Here is a 19854-nt window from a genome sequence, read left to right as displayed (position 1 = left end):
ATAGAGAAAGAGTTTGTGTTATATAACTCTTGAATTTTTCAGCTGGAATAAATAACTAATAGATAACACCTTTGGTCATTAGAGGGTCTGTAAAGCTGTTCTTAGATATCAACCTTGCTATTATAATAGAATTTTAATATTGATGTAAACTATTTCCTGGATAGTTTCATTTCATTAAAAAATTCTTGTAAATGTTAAATTGGCTTGGTCACATAGGAAATAAAATTGCATCTTTTTTAGACATGAAGTGGTATGTACTGTATGAGTCCACTTATACAAACTACAATAACTGACAAAGCTGACCTATGCTGCTTTTTTTTTTAAATTAGTTAATTTATTTATTTATTTATTTTTGGCTGTGTTGGGTCCTCGCCTCTGTGCGAGGGCTCCCCCTAGCTGCGGCGAGCGGGGGCCACTCTTCATCGCGGTGCGCGGGCCTCTCACTACCGCAGCCTCTCGTTGCGGTGCACAAGCTCCAGACGCGCAGGCTCAGTAGTTGTGGCTCACGGGCCCAGTTGCTCCGCGGCATGTGGGATCCTCCCAGACCAGGGCTCGAACCCGTGTCCCCTGCACTGGCAGGCAGATTCTCAACCACTGCGCCACCAGGGAAGTCCTAAAATTGCATCTTTTACAGCTCATTGTTCTCATTGATATTTTCATGGCAATCAGCAATCAAATACTCTATATTTTCTATTTCAAAATAATAATCACAGAACTGTGGAACTTTGAGAGGCCTCAGAGAGCAATGAGCACTAACTTTTCATTTTGTAGTGAAGGAAACAGAAGGCAAAAGGGCTAAGTGGTCTGCTCACATCTCTGGAACCCAGATCTCTAGTCTTCTCTTCCTGGGTACTTTCCACTGGAATTTACTTACAAGATCAGAGATTCCTTGTAATTTTGAAAAAGGCCATAAACTGCAATGTTGCACTTTCTGAAAATTCATTGCCAACTACACTATCATTTTAAAAGTAATTATAATCCTCGCTTCAATATTGCAAGGTTAAGGTCTTCTCGGCCTTTGAATATCTGTTGACATCTGAAGAAACACTTCCAGTGATAGCATCTAAAACACATCTTTAGTTGCTGCTTTATTCTCGGTCCTTGAAATAGCTTAGCAGGTCAAAAGAAAAAAAAATGGCTATTCTAAAGTGAAAGGACACCAATATGCCGTATCTTACTGTGCAAAACCAAAATCAAAGCACATATTCACAGCCTCAGAAAATTATACTATTAGGACCGATGAACATACATCGCAAAACAATTTTAAGTAATCATTTCTGGCTATCTTCTGTGAGGGCCAGTGTCTTGTTTTAACAATCCCTCAAGAAATATCTCGGTAAAAAATGAATTTTTTAATATATGACATTAAAATATAATCAATTACCAGATATTTTTTCCTTGCTAACACACAAACTCTTATGAACTAGTAAAACTCAGACTCCTGTAGCTTATACTGATAAAAATACTAGTCCCTCCCTTTTCTATTATTTCTACTTCCAGTGGCTGAGTCACCTGAGGAAATCTTTTCTGAATTTCAGAGTAAATAGTTCAACTCATCCATTTCTTATAGATTCCAACTCTCTTTAGTTTTAAGGCATGCTATGTACCTACAATGGGATTAAAATTATTTAGCAACATAAAGATTTATGAAACTAAGAATTATTTTAGGTGGCTGTGATAGTTTTAAATTATAACCATGTGAATGAGCCATGGTTAAGCAGATCTTCTAGCCCTGGTTTATTCTTCAGAACACTACAGCACCAGCTGATGTTTTGGCTGCAAATTCATCAGGGACCCTGAGTCACTATCACCTTGCTAAGCCCCTTCCAATTCCTGTACCACAGAAATGTCAAGATAATGAAACTTTTGTTGTTTTAAACAGCTAGATTTATGAACGATTTAAGAGATAATTAATGCAATAGTCCATTGTGAGTGTATAGAGCCTGTTATGGATTGAATTGAGTTCCCACCAAAATTCACATATTGAAGCCTTAACTCCCAATGTGACTGTTTTTGGAGATAGAACTTTTAGGGAGGTAATTGAGGGTGAGATCATAGGGTAATCTGAATGACTGATGTCCTTTTAGGAAGAGGAAGAAACACCAGAACTCACCAGAACTAACTTTCTCTGCATATGCAGAGGGAAAAGGCCATGTGAAAATACAGTGAAAAGGCAGCCATCTGCAAGCCAAGGAGACAGGTTTCAGCATAAACCAATGCTCCTGGCACTTGATCTTGAACGTCCAACCTCCAAAATGATGAGAAAACACGTTGTTTCTGTTGTTTAAGTGACCCAGTCTGTGCTATCTCGTTATGGCAAACCAAGCTGACTAGTACAAAGCCATTCTATAATCAAGCTCAGAATGATTTGCAACCAAATTTAGAGATGTATTAGTCTCAGATGCCAATAGATATAAAATTACCTGGTGCCTATAAATTATCAGTGTCCTTCACATTCTCCTTGATTGTTTAAAAATCTTTCCATATTTCTGTTCTGTTTCTGTGCCTGGTCTAATGTAACTTTCCAATAGAAAGAGAGAGAATGAAGGCAAGAAGGAAGGAAAAAACTAGAAAGCCCATGTTTGCCTTTGTGTTGGGAAAGTGCTGTGATCTACTCTCATGTTGGATTATTATATGTCTTATTAGAGTTTGAGTACCTTGAGGGCAGAGACTATGCCTTATTTCCTTTTTCATAACATTTTTTTTTATAAAGAAGACACATAACACACAACGAGAATTTATTGAATTGAAGTTAATTAAATTCACCCCAAATCTACTAATTTTGATAAAACAGAAAACTCCAAATTACAATTTAATTTTAAAATATTGAAATTTTTAAAAAATGAACAGACATAAAATTATGTAAAACATATTTTTGCTTATTTTATCATTCATTCATTTGATATTTTTGTGCATTTGCTATATGCAAAGCACTCATCTATTCAATTAATTATGAATTTCATTAAAGATTTTAAGCAAAAAAGAAACAGCATTTGGATGAGATAGGGCAGTACTTATATTTTTTACAAGATAAGTCCCTCTCTATTATCCCCCTGCTTAGAATCCTTCCACGAATTATCACTGCACTTAGAATGAGTTACAAACTCCTTAAGCTGGTTTATATATATCCACATGACCTGACCCCTGCCTACTTGTTTGACTTCATTTCAAATGACTCTCACCATTATCCACTATAAAGCCATAACAGCCAATTTATTTTCTTCAGACAAGTCAAGCTGCATCCTAAATTTGTTCTTCCTCCTCATCTTTCTTCTTCTTCTGTCATTTAGGTTCAAGATTAATGTCATCTCTTAAAGAGAACTCTTCAGATGCCACAATTTCAGAGTCACCCTCGCCCTTTTACATGACCCTATTCCCATGCTGCTCAAAGTGCTTATAACAAACAAGTGTTGTATCCATTTGTTTATTACTTGTCTTTCCCTACTTAAATGTAAGTTCCAGCCTAGCAGAGAACTTAATGGTTGTTTACTACTGGATCTCTAGGGCTCAAAGCAATAGTTCATTGTTACTGCTCAATAACTGTTTCTTTAATAAATGGATGAATGAAAAATGAATACATGGTCAGATGATAAGAGAGAGGACTCAAGGATGATTCCTAAAATTTTGATTTGAGCCAACGGATAGACAGTGGTGTCATTTAAGGAGACTAAACACTGAAGGAGGAAAAATGTTAGGGGTGGTTTAAAAGAAAGAATTGTGATTGACATATTAAATTTCACATTGCTATTAGATTTTCAAGTGGAAGTATCAAGTTGTTAGGTAGTTACCAACTCTGGATCTCAGTGGTAAGCTCAATGATAGAATTATAGAAACAAAAATCCAAACACTTTTAATAATAACTGTCATAATAATTAACATATATATTTGTGTGTGTGTGTACAGGAATAGCAGAGAAATATCAAGAGAAGAAAATTAGGTAGAAACAAAACCAGAGTATATGTCTTCTCAGAAACTGCGAGGAAAATTCTTTCAGAAGAAGAGTTTATTTGTGCCAGATATTCCTGAAAGCAGCAAAAGAGGAGAATGGGGAGACCTCCACTGGATTTTCAAAATAGAGGTAGGTGAGAAGTGATCCCCTTAAAAGCAATCTCTGGTGGGTGTGAAGTATGTGAAAAACTAGGAGGAAAGCATTAAGGAGGGAGTAGAAAGTGGAGAAGCCAAGGATGAGACATTTTTCAAGAATGTTTTGCCTAATGTGAGTGTAGTTTCCGAGATGAAAAGGGTCGGGTCAGGGGAATTTCTGAATAGAAAATGTAGAGTATGTTTCATGCTGATAAAATCATAGTGCTGAAGTCATTATACTAGGAGTTCCTTGAGATCAAATTACAAACTAGGAAAATATCAGAAAATTAATCACATCTATATGGTAAGTTTACAAGTTCACCTTAACCTTCCAGAAGTCTTTAGGTGCACCCTCTTCCCACCCAACACACACTGGCCTCTGGATAAAAGATTTAATTTAAAAACAAATAGCTTGCGAGCACATTAAAAAAAAAACTACTGCTGGTCTTATTCAATTCTTCTTTCTAGGTTATAGCAAGTTGTGATGATTAAATATTAAATAAGAACGGCAGCACAAAATGAATGTGAGAGTATGATTTCCAACCCTGTTCCCACAGATAAACACATTTCAAGCTGGAGTTGCTTTTTTTTCTTTTCTAGAGCACAAAAAAGATTGTGTCTTGATTTACTAAAATCAAAGAAACCAAAAGAGAGAAAAGCGGTGATTGAAGAAGAAAAGATATTACTCTTATCTTGTCAGCATTTGCGGCTTAATTGTACAACCCTGAATCCCTTAAAAGTCAGAGAAAGTGACCTGCTTTATTTAGCAAACAGTAAGCATTGGGATGGGAGGAAGTGGTAACCTATAGTTCCCATTAAATAACAGTTGTAGGATCTGTCAGATTCAGACAATGCCAATACATCTACCCCAAATCTCAGCAAATTTGATAATTGCAAGTACTATGGTGGGCACTATATTTCTATATTTCTATTTCTATATGGAGGCCAGGAAATACATTGTAAATAGATTTTGTTATTGATATCCAATGCCCCAAGTCTTATCTAGGAAAGAAATATGTTTGTATACATAGTGGTAAGTAAATTAGTAGGTATTTTTCTTACTTGAATTGCCTGTTGAATCAGGCCTCAAGTTGAATAGAACTTGAAGAACTAGGCTAACTACAGTGCATTATTCAGAACCTTGATTCAGCATACTAAGTCTAAAACAAGAAGTTAAAAGCAAAAGTTAGTTAATATCTTCCTAAAACAAATCAAGAATGGTAATATGGGTAATGCTTGTTGTAGCCCAAGGGCAGATTGGTGCTTAAAATCTGTTGCTAGTACTTACATTGGTTGTATTAATGTCATTGCCACCTGTGTATGTCTATTTATGCCATTGTGCCCATGTACCATGTGTCGGCCCTGTACTTTTGGAATAAATTGCTCTGTTTCCTGAAGCAACCATTACATAGCAAATGATTGCTCAGTATATCACTAAGACCCAAAGAAATAATACGCATGCAACTCAAAGCCATCTGCTATTCCAAATGCTGTTCATTGAATAAATAAGTGGACATTTATAAGCTGATCAGGTGAAGGAAAGCAGTGCTGAACATAAGAATTGAATTTTCACAAATTGCTATGGATTACTCATAAAGCGGTACAGAACTCAGCTTTTTGAAGTCATGTCTTAATCATTGTTTTTTATCCAGGTCAATAAATATTGCTTGTATAAAATATATAGCAGATACCATATGTCTGTAAAACCCAAAGTATGGATGACAATTGTGATAAAAGCAACAATAATAATAATTATATGCTGAGGGCTTTGACACTGTACTAAGAAATGTAATGTTATTTAATTTAATCTTCAAAGTGACATTAGGGAGAGGATATCATTATTATCGACATTTTAGAGAAGAGATTTAGAAAGATTAAGTAATATGTCCAAGAGACAGTAAATGGCAGTGACTATAGGAAAGGATGGTGGCTAAACTAAGTATCACTAGGCATAAGAATTATGCTCAGGGTCTCACTCAGAATTCTTGGATAAAATATGGAGTAAAAATTAATGAGTAATTTTCCTACAGGATTTTTGTTTTGTTTTTTAATGAGAAGAGAATAGCAAGTGAAAGCAGGTGTTTTGGTCAATTATTCATAGCTGAAAAAAATATTCTGTCCAATTTTTAGTGATATTGTCCATGTATTCTGGATTTATTTTTATTATTTTCTGTGGCAGAGCTTGACCAGAAATAGGTCCAGAAATATATGGAGACCACAAAAAGAAAAAAGAAATAGAACAACAGATTGGAGAGTAATGTCTAGTGGAGAACATTGGGCATGGTTTCTGACACATGGAACTTACTCAGAGATAACAGATCAGAAACCTATTAAGTTTCTGAAGAAAATGTAGCATCAGAGAAATTGGCTTTAAAAGGTAGCAAGGGGATCTTTGACAAATACTTAAAATAACTATTGGGTCCCTAATGTATAAGAAAAAATAAGGCTCCAAAAACATACTTCGAATATGGCTAAGGAGGATATTGAGCAAGGAGAAGCATCGCAAAGATCTGATCAAGGAGACTATGGGGAAAATTAACACAGGAGCCCCTCCCAGATAGCTGATTTGGTTCCCCAACCCAGGAGAGCAGCTTTTACATAGTCTGACTGCCAGGATTTTCTATTATTAGAGACCAATAACTTTTGTGTTTTTCTTTTACTCCTAGAATAAGAATATTCTGTGTTTATGCCCTCCTTGTTTCACCATTAAATAATTGAGTGGTTGTTGGGAGGAGTGTATGCAAACAATATATCTTTTTGACAGTAGGTCTCTAGAACAAAATGAGTAATATTTGGTCCAAACATTACTTAAAGATCCTAGATTTTCGAGATGGATGCCATGGCTGATGGAATTTGGGTGTTAATAGCATTGGGAAAGGCTGAATGTGTTCCATATAAGAGGAATGATGAAAAAGTTATTGGTGACCAGAAGGGACGGACTGGATACTAACCAATTATATTGACTGTTCTGGAGCACACATTAGGATGCATGCCAACCTTCTTTGCAGTGAGATTGTGACTTTGAATTAGTTTCCGCCAATAGAATACAGGAAGAAACGAGGCACTCCCACTTCCAAGGGTAAACCCTTAAATTCCAGATTTTCCTTTCTTTCTCTCCCTGTCTCTCTCTCTATCTCTCTCTGTCTCTGTCTCTCTTTCTCGCCACAGGCAAATGACTTCAGGAGTGTGGAACCACACTATACAAGGAACCAAAATCCTTAAGTAACCCCTTCAAAAACAGACTCCTAGGAGACCCGTGCTACTCACAGTAGACTATGACATGAGGAAAATAGGTATTAAAGCACTTAAAGCACTTTGATTTGAGGGAGGTTTGTTATGGCAGTTAGCAGTATTACTCTTCTAATATGTGACTCATACACCCATCTATGTCTTACCCAAATCCTGCTTCCTTTGCTCATGGTTACTGAACCATGCCAACTCCTTAATATCATACAGAGGAAAGGTGTTAGACCTATCCAAAGCAAGTGGCAGGTAAGATAGAATTACCTTATTCTAGAATCTACAGTGATAAGACATTGGCATTTCCTTTTTTCTCACTGAAAAATATTTGATAAATTCAAGTTATCCTCTCTTCCCCTCGCCTTTCCTAAACACACACACACATGCACACGCACAGAGAGAGCGCTGTTCATTCTCTGAGGTATTCTTGCCCGATGGTAAGGGAGTAGAAATAACACCATTTACCCTTGACAAGTTGCTCACACAGCAAGAGCATATCTGAAAATTTCAGCCACCCAGAAATTACAAAATGACCACACCTCCATTTGGTAATATAAAATAGCGAAGAAAAAAAAGACCATTGAGTGTTATCCACTCTATCTGAATACAAAATTATGAATCATAAAGCAAGGCAGGTCTCTGAGTAAGCTAGAGGAGCTCGGGCTGATTCCCGATATGAGTCTAATGATGAGTCAATGGCCAAACTATTTATAACAGAGTCGGTCCCAGCAAGAGATAAGAGCCTGTGCAAAGCTTCATTAAAACTGGTATTTCTGCTGGCAGCTACCATACTAAAGGAACAGTTGTGATACCATCAGTGCAGCAGTCCTATGTAATAAACCAACGAACTCTTTGTATTCTTTCAGCATCAGTCTATGGAATGAGAATATTAACATAGTTATATAAACTAACCTCCAATTTTGAAAGCTACCTAAACCAGAACTCTCAAAGATTTTTGTCTTTGGCTAAAAAAACATGATTCCAAATCTTAAAAGAAAAGGAATCTTTAACAAATGCAAGAAAGCTAAGCTGATTTAATGTAACACAATATAAATGTGAAGTTGATTATATATAGCAAAATTACATCCCAAGTGCAAGTACATCATAAGGAACACCATAAAGAAAGAATATTGAATGTTCAGTGTGGATTGCCGTAATCACACTCTAAAAATTCATTCAATAATTTGAAAACTCCATTTTTGGGGACTGGGTGAATTGGTTTGCACAAACCTAATATGGAGTGTAAGCACAATATATAAACAATAGGCCTTCATTTTGCATTTATAGAAAGCTGAACAACTTCAGTGCTAAGCCATTCTGTCTAATCCAGATAATTATAAGGACCACATACACTGGGTTTACTGGGCTGCTCCTTTACATGCAATTATCTTGGACCCATATCACGTAGCTTGAATAAGAATTATTATGAGTGTTGCTAAAATCTTCTTTTTTCTTTTTTCTTTTTTTAGCAGTCTGCACAGTATCCTCAGGATACTAAAGTTAATGAACTACTCGTCCAATGGAACAGGAATTCTCAAATTTACGGTGCATCAGGGGAACTCGTTAAACGTATTGCCGGGCTCAACCACCAGAATTTCTGATTCAATAGGTTTAGGGTAAGTTTTCAAACTCTGCATTTCTAATGGGTTCCCAGTGATGCTGATACTGCTGGCCCAGGGACCACACTTTGAGAGCACCACGCTAGAATACTAGGTTATGAATGAGAATACATGACAAAGGACCTTATTTAGTCACCATCCATAAAAAAATCTGTAAGCTAGTGATTTTTCTAACTTCTTAGTTATCTTCCCTAAAGATAATGGAAACATGATCATTTTCATGAAAATATATTAGAAACCTCTCTGGAACCTTCCAGTTTTAAAGTTATAAAATGGGTACCTTATAGGGTTTTTATGGTGGATAAAGATAAGGCATAGAAAGCATGTGGCCTGACATAGAGCTAGCATATATTAAATTGAAAAATGTTAAGATAACATAGAAGATAAAAATATATAGGTATGCAATATTATTTACTCAGTCTCTTCAAAATACCTAATCCATGTTTCATCTTTATAACACTACAGAGGAAGATCTGGTGATAATACTCCTATCTTAAATAATGGGAGAATGTCACCTCCTTCCCCAAAATATTTCAGTTTTCTCAAGTTGGAGAATTATCTAAGCCATTCTGGGAACAGGTTTCATGTCCTGTAGCTTAAGACTGAGCTCTCTTATCCCTCTTCATTTTGCAAAAAGTAGAATACAGAAAACTTTATAGACTCTCCAAGAGCCCATCTTTCCTTTTCAAGGCCAGTGTTCTAAGCTTGAAAAACCTATACTTTGTATTTCAGTGAGTCCATATTTTCTTGGTCAACGATCATCTGCATCTAAGGTGAACCTCTATGCTATGCGGTAGAGAAGGCTATTCAAAGTGCTCATCTGAAATAAACAGATTGGCCTGATAATTTCTCCTCTGTTGCCTCTCAAGGAGAATTAACTGATCTTGTCTCTCAACTGTTGCAAAGGCAGATAATAAATGACCAACTGCTGTAGATACCCCTCTCTCCTACTCTAAAAGCACAATTTCAAAGAAAAAAAATGTTTATAAAAATGAAGAGGGAAGTATATTCAGAGAAGTTTACAGTATTTGACTCTGGGTTATTTAAATGGCTATTTTAAGTCTTTTTTTTTTTTTTAACCTCATGACAGAATGAAAAATTCATGGAGGGAGACATTGATAAAGATAGGAAACAAATAAAAAAAGCCCATGAAAGGTTTTGATAAAATACCTCTATGCCGAGAAACAGTTGAGCTAGCCTTCATAGCTTTCTAGACATACATTGCAAATGCACAGAGCCATCAAATTTGAATGAAGTGAATGACCTCTCCACAGGTTTACCAAAGCAAGAACAAGGCTGCCCAAGGGATCTCGATACAGTCGAAGCGTTTGGGGAAAGCATTTTTGTCACTACTGAGAACTAAAAAATATACCTGGCCTCTGAGTTGCACAGTTATATATATATTTTTACCATTATAAAAAGCTTTTTAAGATGAAAGGAAATCATCTAAGATTTTCTCTGTAAAGAAGATAGAGGAGGAAGCAGGACACAAGGAAATACAGCAAGAGAGCAAAAATAGCGACACTGAATAAAACCAGATGAAACCTAAAGTACAAACATATTATTTATTCATTTGACAGTCTCTGGAATCAAACAAGAATTACATGTTCTGAATACATCAAATATTAGAATTTTCCAGGGATAACAAAAAAATAAAAAGAAGGAAAGCAGAGGCAGTGATCATACTACATCCTAAAATGAAACTCAAGGAGTTTATTCTTGCTCCCTTGAACACAACGAATTGCTCTCACTATCACCCTCCAAATTCTACTCTCTCTCAACATTTTCTTTGTTGTAAGGAATCTCATGTGCTGCACTTATCTATATTGGTCTCTAGGTCACCCAGGAAGCAGTGATAATTTTATCAAAATTAGCAAATAATGAGATTTTACATATATATCACCTTACTTAAGCCTCGCTTATGTTTGAGAGAGGCATACAATAATCCCCATTTTCCTGATGTACAAATAAAAGTGAAGTTGTTTGACCATGGGACATAGTAGGTGCTATAGCAAGAATCTGAACACCTGAATCCAGAACTCCTGCTGTAAGTGGTGAACTGCATTGACTCTTGAGGAAGCAGCTACAGGATTCTGAATATTTCAAGAGGGAAAGCAGGGGTGGCAGCAGTAGCCACACGGACACCTAAACCAAACAATTGGACAGACTTTGAGATTTGCTCAATCCTTTTGGGTAGCTGCCAAGCTATGTTAGAGAAGAGATGGAAAGTGAAGAGAAAGCATGGATGGTACAGTAGTATGCACACATCCATACATTTTTCTCTTCTTAAAGCTATACCTTTTTTTTAGAATATACTCTTCTCCTATTCCACAAAAGTCTACAGGATTCTGACAAGGCTACTATTAAGTAGACACACTTGCCTAGCTCCTGAGGTATGTTATGACTAAAGAATACTTGTTACTTTCTGGGGACAGTTTTGGGGCAGGCACAAGAACCAAGATGGGTTCTAGGAGAAAACGGGTGGTCTTTCTCCATTTTATTAAGATCTCGAACTGAAAAGACACTGCAGTCTTGAAGGGGTTAGCCGAGCATACTTCTTAGTTGGCATAAAGGCAACACAAAAGAAAGAAAAATTGAGAATGAGAGAACCAGTGAAGACTGATATAAACTGATGATATCGTCAAACCTGTCAATCTTTGGACCCTGAATTCAGCTGTGCTCAGTCATGTCAGATCATAAACTATTTATCTGATCAAACTGTCAAGTTGATTACCATCGCTTCCAGCCAAAAGTGTGTTGATTACCCTGGTGCCCCTGTTTTCCGAACTTGAAACTAGGATTCATATTTTTAAAACAGCAATGTTACCTAAAGGGGGTGTTAAGACAAGTATTTTAGATGAAAATGGTTCTTACAACTATAACAATTACATAGCTGACATTTACTATGTGCCAAGTACTATTTAAAGCACTTTACAAATATCAAGTTATTTAATTCTCACAATTGTATTGTCATAATACTCATTTTATGCATAAGGAAAGTGAGTCCCAGGTTATTCCCAAGGTCACACAGATAACATGTTATTGTTCACAAGGTCCTTCAAGATCAGTCCCAGTTACTGCCTTGGTTCAGGCTGCTATAACAGAATACCATAGACAGTGTGGCTCAAACAACAAACATTTATTTCTCACACTTCTAGAGAGTGGGAGGTCTAAGATCTAGGTGCCATCAGATTCAGTGTCTGGTAAGGACCCTCTTCCTGGCTTACAGATGGCTGTCTCCTCATTTGGGGTGGGGGAGGGGAGACAGAAAGAGAGAGAGCAAGAGAAACAGATTGGGAAAGCTCTGATCTCTTCTTACAGGGCACTAACCCCATCATGAGGACCCCACCCTCATCTAAACCTAATTACTTTCCAAAGGCCCCACCTCCTAATACCACCATACTGGGGGTTGGGGCTTCAACATATGTATTTGGGGGCACATAAACATTCTATTCATAACAAAAACACCAGTTCTCATCTTCTAGGGTAGCCCAGACTAGGGGAATGCAGATGTACCAGTATGAATTTCCAAACTTTCTCACACTCTTTTTCATTATATGGGTTGCATATAACTACTGATGCTTCATCATTCCAGAGCTTTGATGACTGGAAGGTAAGTGAACCACATTACAAATAACCCAGAGACATGGAGGAAAACAGATGGACTCCCAGCTATCTCTCTATCTTCATGGCATTATAGAGAAAATTACTTCTGAAACTGAGAAGCAGATTGTAGAGAAATATACAAATTTGCAGTCTAGTAATGTATGCATCTATTATAGTCTGAAAGTGTCCCATTTACAAATAAACATATGTCTAAAATGGCCCAATTAGCACTGCCTAAAATGCAGGCCAGATCTTGCAGATATTATAAGTATTCGTTATATTAAGCGATAAAACAAAAGATACTTAAGGGACTTTCAATTCCAGAATTAAAAATATTCCATAGGGAAAACTTACATATTTAATGAGAATATATCCAATTTGAAAATGGAAAGCTAGGATCATACACTGAATAATTCAAAGGGAGGTATTTTGAAGAAGCCTTAATGTAACTTTAGATTGAAATATGGTGATGATGATGATGAAACATCTACCTAAGAAAATAAGAATAAACATTCTTTGACATCATTGGTACCAAGTTATCCCATTTTTGTAAAGTTTTAGAAGATTTCTCTGTTTGTTCAGTCTTGTTTTATCTCTTTTGACAAGGTCATAAAGTAGAAAATGTCTAAAGGGACAATAAAATATGTGGGTAAGTAGTAAGTACTACTATTCAGTTTTTTAAGTTTTTTATTGTCATTTTCACTGAAGAAAATTTATCAAAATATTTAACAATCTTACAAAATAAATATTTTACAAAAAATTAAAACAAACCTATAAAAACAATCACTGGGATTTTAGTTTAGGGAAATAGGTCTAGTTTAACTGGCAAAATGCCATTATTTATTTTTATATATATGATACATATATAAAAGGATGTCATGGGAAAGCTAAAGGCACATTAGAATTTTGCAGAATGACTTACACAGTGATGGTAAAGTGGGAATACGAAGGAATCCAGGAGCCTGAAGTTTGTCATATGCTCTCTGGACAGTATTTTCACGAGGTCCAATGAAAAATGTATATGTAGAAGCACATATTATGAGGTCATTGTATATACAAATATATATAATACTCATAATTATTTAATATTTGAACCTAACAACTAACTAGAAAAAAAATGTGACAGACACACAGACTGCTACATAATAGGGGCTAACTGCACTTTTTATTGTTTTTGTATTTTGGTTGTTTGTTTAATAAGAATGCAAAGAATAAATAGCGATAAGCCTCCGGCACTTAACTTCATCACTATTCAGGTTTTGGGCTTTGACACATGACACCCAAGAAACTACAGTGCATTAGAGGAAGAGGCAAGTGTTCTAAATCTGCTACCACTGTTCACCATGTGTGACCAGAGAGAGGCAATTGGTTTATGTAGTTTCAGTTTCATCAACATAAAAAAAACTAGTTATATTAAATATTCTTTTGTTCTTGTAAGTAATAGAACTACAGTTTGAAATAGTTCTATAAAATAGAAAATATTCGTTTAAGTACGACTGGTTCTAAAGGTGTAAACTTTTTTTGTCTTTCTCTCTCCTAACCCTAAGTTTTCTTTCCTCTCTGTGTTTGCATCATTATGCAATAGCATGTGATATACATCATATTCTCCATGTGACCAGGGGAGGGCGCTGTCAGCAGTTCCGGGTTTACATAGTCCTAACAGCTTACGATCCCAGAGGAGGATAAATCTTCTCTCTCCCATGGCCTATGTACCAAATCCCAGCTTAAGCTCTGAATTAAGCTGTTGGAGTGGCACAGCCATTCCTGAGTCAGTTACCAGGGTCAGGGATGTATAGTACTCTAAATCACAAGCCTGCATGGCATGGCTACCCCTATGGCCCGAGCAGAGGCACGATGTGATTTCAATCCCAAAGAGTCAATGTACTGGAAAAGTGTGTTCCCAAAGAAAACAAGGAGCAGGGAAAACTTCCAGAATTATAAGTGAAAATTATTTGTAATTATACCCAATGCCCATCAAATAAAGTGTGAAAGTGGAGCAAAGATGTTTGCAGGCACATGAGTCTCTTATCATTTATTTTCTGTATCCTGTTTTCCAAAAAACTATTGGAGGATGTATTCCAGGTGAAAGAAGGAAAACACTAAGAAAACCAACAAGCATGGGAATGAGGAAATAAGGCTTCTAATAAGAGAGAGGTAAAAGAAACCCTCCAGATGCTGGCAAAAGATATCCCATGGCAAGCTCTGCACAGCTGTCCTAGAAAGTTTGCAGAAGCAGACAGAGGAGTTATGAAACAAATTGATAAAATACATAATGTATATGAGGAACTTGAGAATAATTTTACAGTTCTGTCAGAAACCTTAGCTAAATTAATAAACAATTTGTAGCAAATCAAGAAAAGGAAAAATGAGACAGTTAATACATATAGGAAAAAAAAGTTTTAAAGAAAGGATTTTTTTTCCTATTTCTAAGAATTTATCTCAAGGAACAATTAGACAAACATGAAAAGACATATGTAAAAAACTATCCATTACAAAATTGACTATATTAGTAGAAAAGTGAAAATCAGAAAATCAGAAAAGTGAAAAGTAGAAAATCAAAAAGATTTTGATTAAACTATATACACTTATGTAGGATTATTACATACAATGTTCTAAGCACTTCAAAAGCTGTAAGTCATTTAATCCTTATAACATTATGTAATATCATAGCATGCCGCATGGCTTTGCTGTGAAAAATATTGCATAGTCATAATAATGCAAACACTGAGTACTGAGTGAACTGAAACTGGTGATATAAATACATATAGGCTCATGTAACGAAAATGGAAAAAGGAGGGAAGAGGAAGCAGATATGGGTGAAGGGAATGTAAAAAAAAAAAAAAATCATCTTTCCTTGTAATGTGGAATGATGCCTTAAGCTGAAAAATAAAAAAAGGCAGGCTAATCATGTTGTTGATAAACATGGAGGTAAACTTGTAAAGAAAACTAGAAGAACTTAAAAATGGAAGACTTGAAAGTGGTACCTCTGAGGAGTGAGAATTGGGAAAAGAAGGGCTAAGAAAGATGTTTTCAATGAGACATCATGAGTGTTTAAATTGTGAATATGTATTACTTTGATTGTATATAAAATATATATGATATACTCCATATATGGGGTATATTTTCATAAAGATGTAGATTGAAATTTCCATAAATAGAAACATTAAAATGAATAAATAGATGAGTTTGGAGAACAGGGAAAGGGAATTTTCAAAGATAATGTGAAGATTTCAAAAGTTCATTCATGATGATTGATTAAGGAAAAAAGGAATATTCATCATGGCTTCTCTTTATCTCAGTTACTACATTGCTCAGAAAACATAGTATTAGATATTTGCTTTTACACACTCTGCTTTTAATTTCTAGGGACAAATACCTCCAAAAAATCTGTAATTATTTTAGTTTGTGATTTCATCATGTTAATCCCCCATTTAAATGTGGCCAATTAATATAATTTATTGTATATGAATTTCAAAAAGACGAGTTCAGAATTGGGTGTGTGGGGTGACTCTTTTGAATGGCCGGATAAAGGCAATCATGGCATAGATGTTATTTGACATTTGCTGATGTCTGGGGTAGATGAAAATATTTGCACCACAAAGTACTCTATGTATCACTGCATTAAATAGTGTCATTTTAATTAGAACTGTAAAATAGTATTTAAATTCCGCTGTAGTAGAGATTCCAGAGAAAAGTCATTTCATTTTCATAGCCCCTTTAGAATGACATGCTTCTCAGCATGGGCATCAAAGAAGTTTTTTTGCATAAAGCCATTATGGATACTTTGAGAGGAACTGTTACAGCTGATGGTGAATCCCCTGATGGAGACCTCGGAATTAAATAATTTGCAAAGGCTTGTCCTTAACTTTCAGCAAGTTGTACCTTATGAGAAATTCAATTGTCTTTATCCCAGACTTAAAGAGGCAGAATAATAAAAGTTCACCGAGCCAGGTTGGCCTGCTATAAAATCACAGCTCTGCCCCTAATTAGCTGTGAGAATTTGGACAAATTGTTAAGCTCTTTGTGCCTCAGTTTCCTCATCTGTAAAATAGGGATTAATATTCTCATGAAGATTAAATGTTAATGTAGGTAAAGCACTTAGAGCAGTGCCTTGCTATAAGAACTGCTCCCTCTATCATTGCTTTGAGTGAATACTTGACATAAAAGTGTTCATTGCCCATGATAAGACAGAATAAGTTTGAATACTGCACTATGAATTGCTATTTATATTATCTTCTGGTTCATGTCCTAGTGGGATGTGTGAATAGTTTCAAAAAGCAATAGAGAAGGATGATTGAGTATTACATTGAAATAAAAAAGTACTAGCATCAAAAATGTGGATTACTCACAGAAAAAAAAATAAATAAATCATGGTCCTTGTTTGAGTGTTTAAAGAATTGTTAGCTCTATTAATGAAGTCTTCACCCAATTTCAGTGCAGTGATTGAAAAAAATGGAAGAGACACTAGAAAGTTAACAGGAGCCACAACATCGTAAAAAAAAAAAAAAAATTGGCTTCCACAATAGTTACTGTGCCAGCCCTGTGTCAACATGATGATTGACAAGAAAACAATAGCCACACTCAAGGTTAGCGTAAAGGTGAGCCAACATCAGCTGCAAAGACCACAGCCTGCAGCACCAAGGCTACAGGAAGGTGAGGAGGGAAGGCTGGCATCAGTGGCATGAGAGCAAGACATCATTAGCCGAGATGAGAATGTTTTAGTAACTTGGGGTTGCCAGTAAGAGAAAGGGGGGACATGGAACTGGACTACTGTGTGACTCCAATAAGAAAGTGTGGGGGGGTGGGCGGTGGAGGACCTCTGAGCCAGAGGCTGCTTTTAGGGTACTTTTGATATACCCTTGTCTCCTAGCTTTTCCTTTTCCTGTTTGGGTCACACCAGGAAATATAGATGATGCAATTATTATAGAGAAATATCAGAGATGTTAGGTAAGTAATTTGTATAAATTACGTCCTATCTATACAGCAGCACTCTTTTATCTGGGGATATAAAAATGTATCTGTACTTTGTTTGCAGATTTTTGTCTATAAAGGATAAGTTTCTCTTTAGCTAAACTTCTGTTCTTATACCTATGTATACTTAAATTTATACGTGTTCCGTATTGTCCGTGGGACAAAATAATTTTAAAATGCTCATGCCTCTGTGATTTATTTACAATGCACCAGTGGAATCATTAACGAGAGACGTGTTAGAGATCATCCATTACCACTGTTGTCAAAATAAAAAAAAAAGAAGACACGTTTAGAATAACATTATAAACGTTATGAGAGTGAAAATTTTCCATTGGAATGATTTAGAAAAACAGAGTGGAGGAATGCAATGGACTAAATTTTTGTGCTCCCCCCAATCCCCCACCACAACCAAAATCCATATGTTGAAATCCTAATACCCATTGTGATGTTATTAAGAGATGGGACCTCTGGGGCGTGACTAGGTCATGAAGGTGAAACCTCATGCATAGGATTAGTGCCCTTATAAAACAGATCTTAAAGACCTTCCTCACCCCTTCTGCCATGTGAGGACACAGCAGAAAAACGACTGCTTATGAACCAAGAAGCAGGTTTTCATCAGATGCCAAATCTACTGGAATCTTGATCTTGGACTTCCCAGCCTACAAAACTGTGAGAAATACATGTTTGCTGTTTATAAGCCACTCAGTAATAGGGTATTTGGTTATGGCAGCCCAAATGGACTAAGACAAGGAAAATGGAATATTTTTTTAAAAAAACATAATATCTAATTATGTTTCTAAAAAGTTAGACATGTGTGTGTGTCTGTGTGTGTGCATATGTGTGTTTGTGTGTTCAACGTTGTTGTCAGTCTTAGGAACTCATTATCTCCCGTTCATGCTATTTCCCATAACTGATGCTGTATATTCACTGAAAAAGCTGACATTATTGCACAGCCGGCTTGAAATTTTCCACGCACCACAGTGTAAAACCTTAAAGTTAAGCTCTGTTTCCACAGCAACCACAGTTTAGCTCCTCAAGCATAGTTAGACTTTTTTTTTTTTTTTTTTTTTTTTTTTTTTTGTGGTCTTAACCTACATGTACCAGTAAGGCTTGCTGATCTTTGATGCAGCATTTATAAGTTTTATTGGTTATATAAGCCTATGCCTGTGGTCTCTTTCCTGCATTTGAAAATCCAATGACAGTTTTACACAGGACTAATTTTTGAGGTACAAATTGGGGGAAAAATAAAAGCATAATTGTAAGCAATTGGACATTCAGCTAGTTTTACATTTTATGTAAAACTAAGGACTAGTTCTTTCAAAAAGATGTGGATTTGACAATTCATCTATAAAAACAGCAAATCTGATCCAAGTTTTAAGAGGCCTCTGCTTTGCACACTAATACATACTTGTACCCTCGAGTAATTAGGGTTACTCCTGTGCTACTGATGTTCTTCCACATGCCTGTCTCATGCATCTACAAGACTAAATGAATTGTGTGTACTGTGGACAATGGCCTTTAATCACTCTTCTCTAACCAGCTAAGTCTCCTGGCTTCCCACTTAATCAACCTGAGTCTATATAACACTTATACTTTTTATAGGGATACTTCATCTTCTGGAAAAAAAATTGCTCAATTGTTTCAATCACAAGAGATTCCCTTACACACACACACACACACACACACACACAAACACACACAAAGAAACAGGAACAACTGAATTGAACCTTTTGACAGAGTTTTATTATAAGCATGGAAACATTCATGTGGGAGCAGTCAAGAAAATGACTCTCCAAGGATTTGGGGGAAAGGCTTTCATAAACTTAAAAAAAGTAACATTAGGTTGTTTACCAAATATCAGGCTGCTTGCTTCCTAAAGAATGATACCTTGTTTTGATCTCTCTGAGCAGATCTTAAAGACACAGTTTTCATTTGGATTATGTTCATTGTATGTTCACAAGACTTCATGTTCAGATGTTTTGGTATCAAGTTTGAGAATTATTAGTTACCATTAGATTGCAAAATTTCTTCTCAGTGAGTTTTTTCTTACTTCTATGTTCATGACTACTATTTACCATTTGGAATTGTGTTTTGTGTACACATATTGCTGAGACGGGACCTGGGACCTGGGGTCCTTTGCTGCTGTGCTTGCACCTGGGCAAACTTCTCCTCAAGCAACAAAATACAAATAAACTATAAGGGACTAAAAATAACTGTGTCCATGTGCAGTTGGGGCAAATTATGACACCAGATTAAAAAAAAAAACAAAAAAAACCCTGCCACTTCTGAAGAGCTGGGAGCAAAAAGCAGGGCACTGTGCATGATCTCTGGACAC

The sequence above is a fragment of the Balaenoptera physalus genome, assembly GCF_965194825.1.
Source record: "Balaenoptera physalus genome assembly, chromosome: 13".
In the NCBI taxonomy this organism is placed as follows: Eukaryota; Metazoa; Chordata; class Mammalia; order Artiodactyla; family Balaenopteridae; genus Balaenoptera; species Balaenoptera physalus.
Note: the sequence above shows the minus strand (reverse complement) of the source record.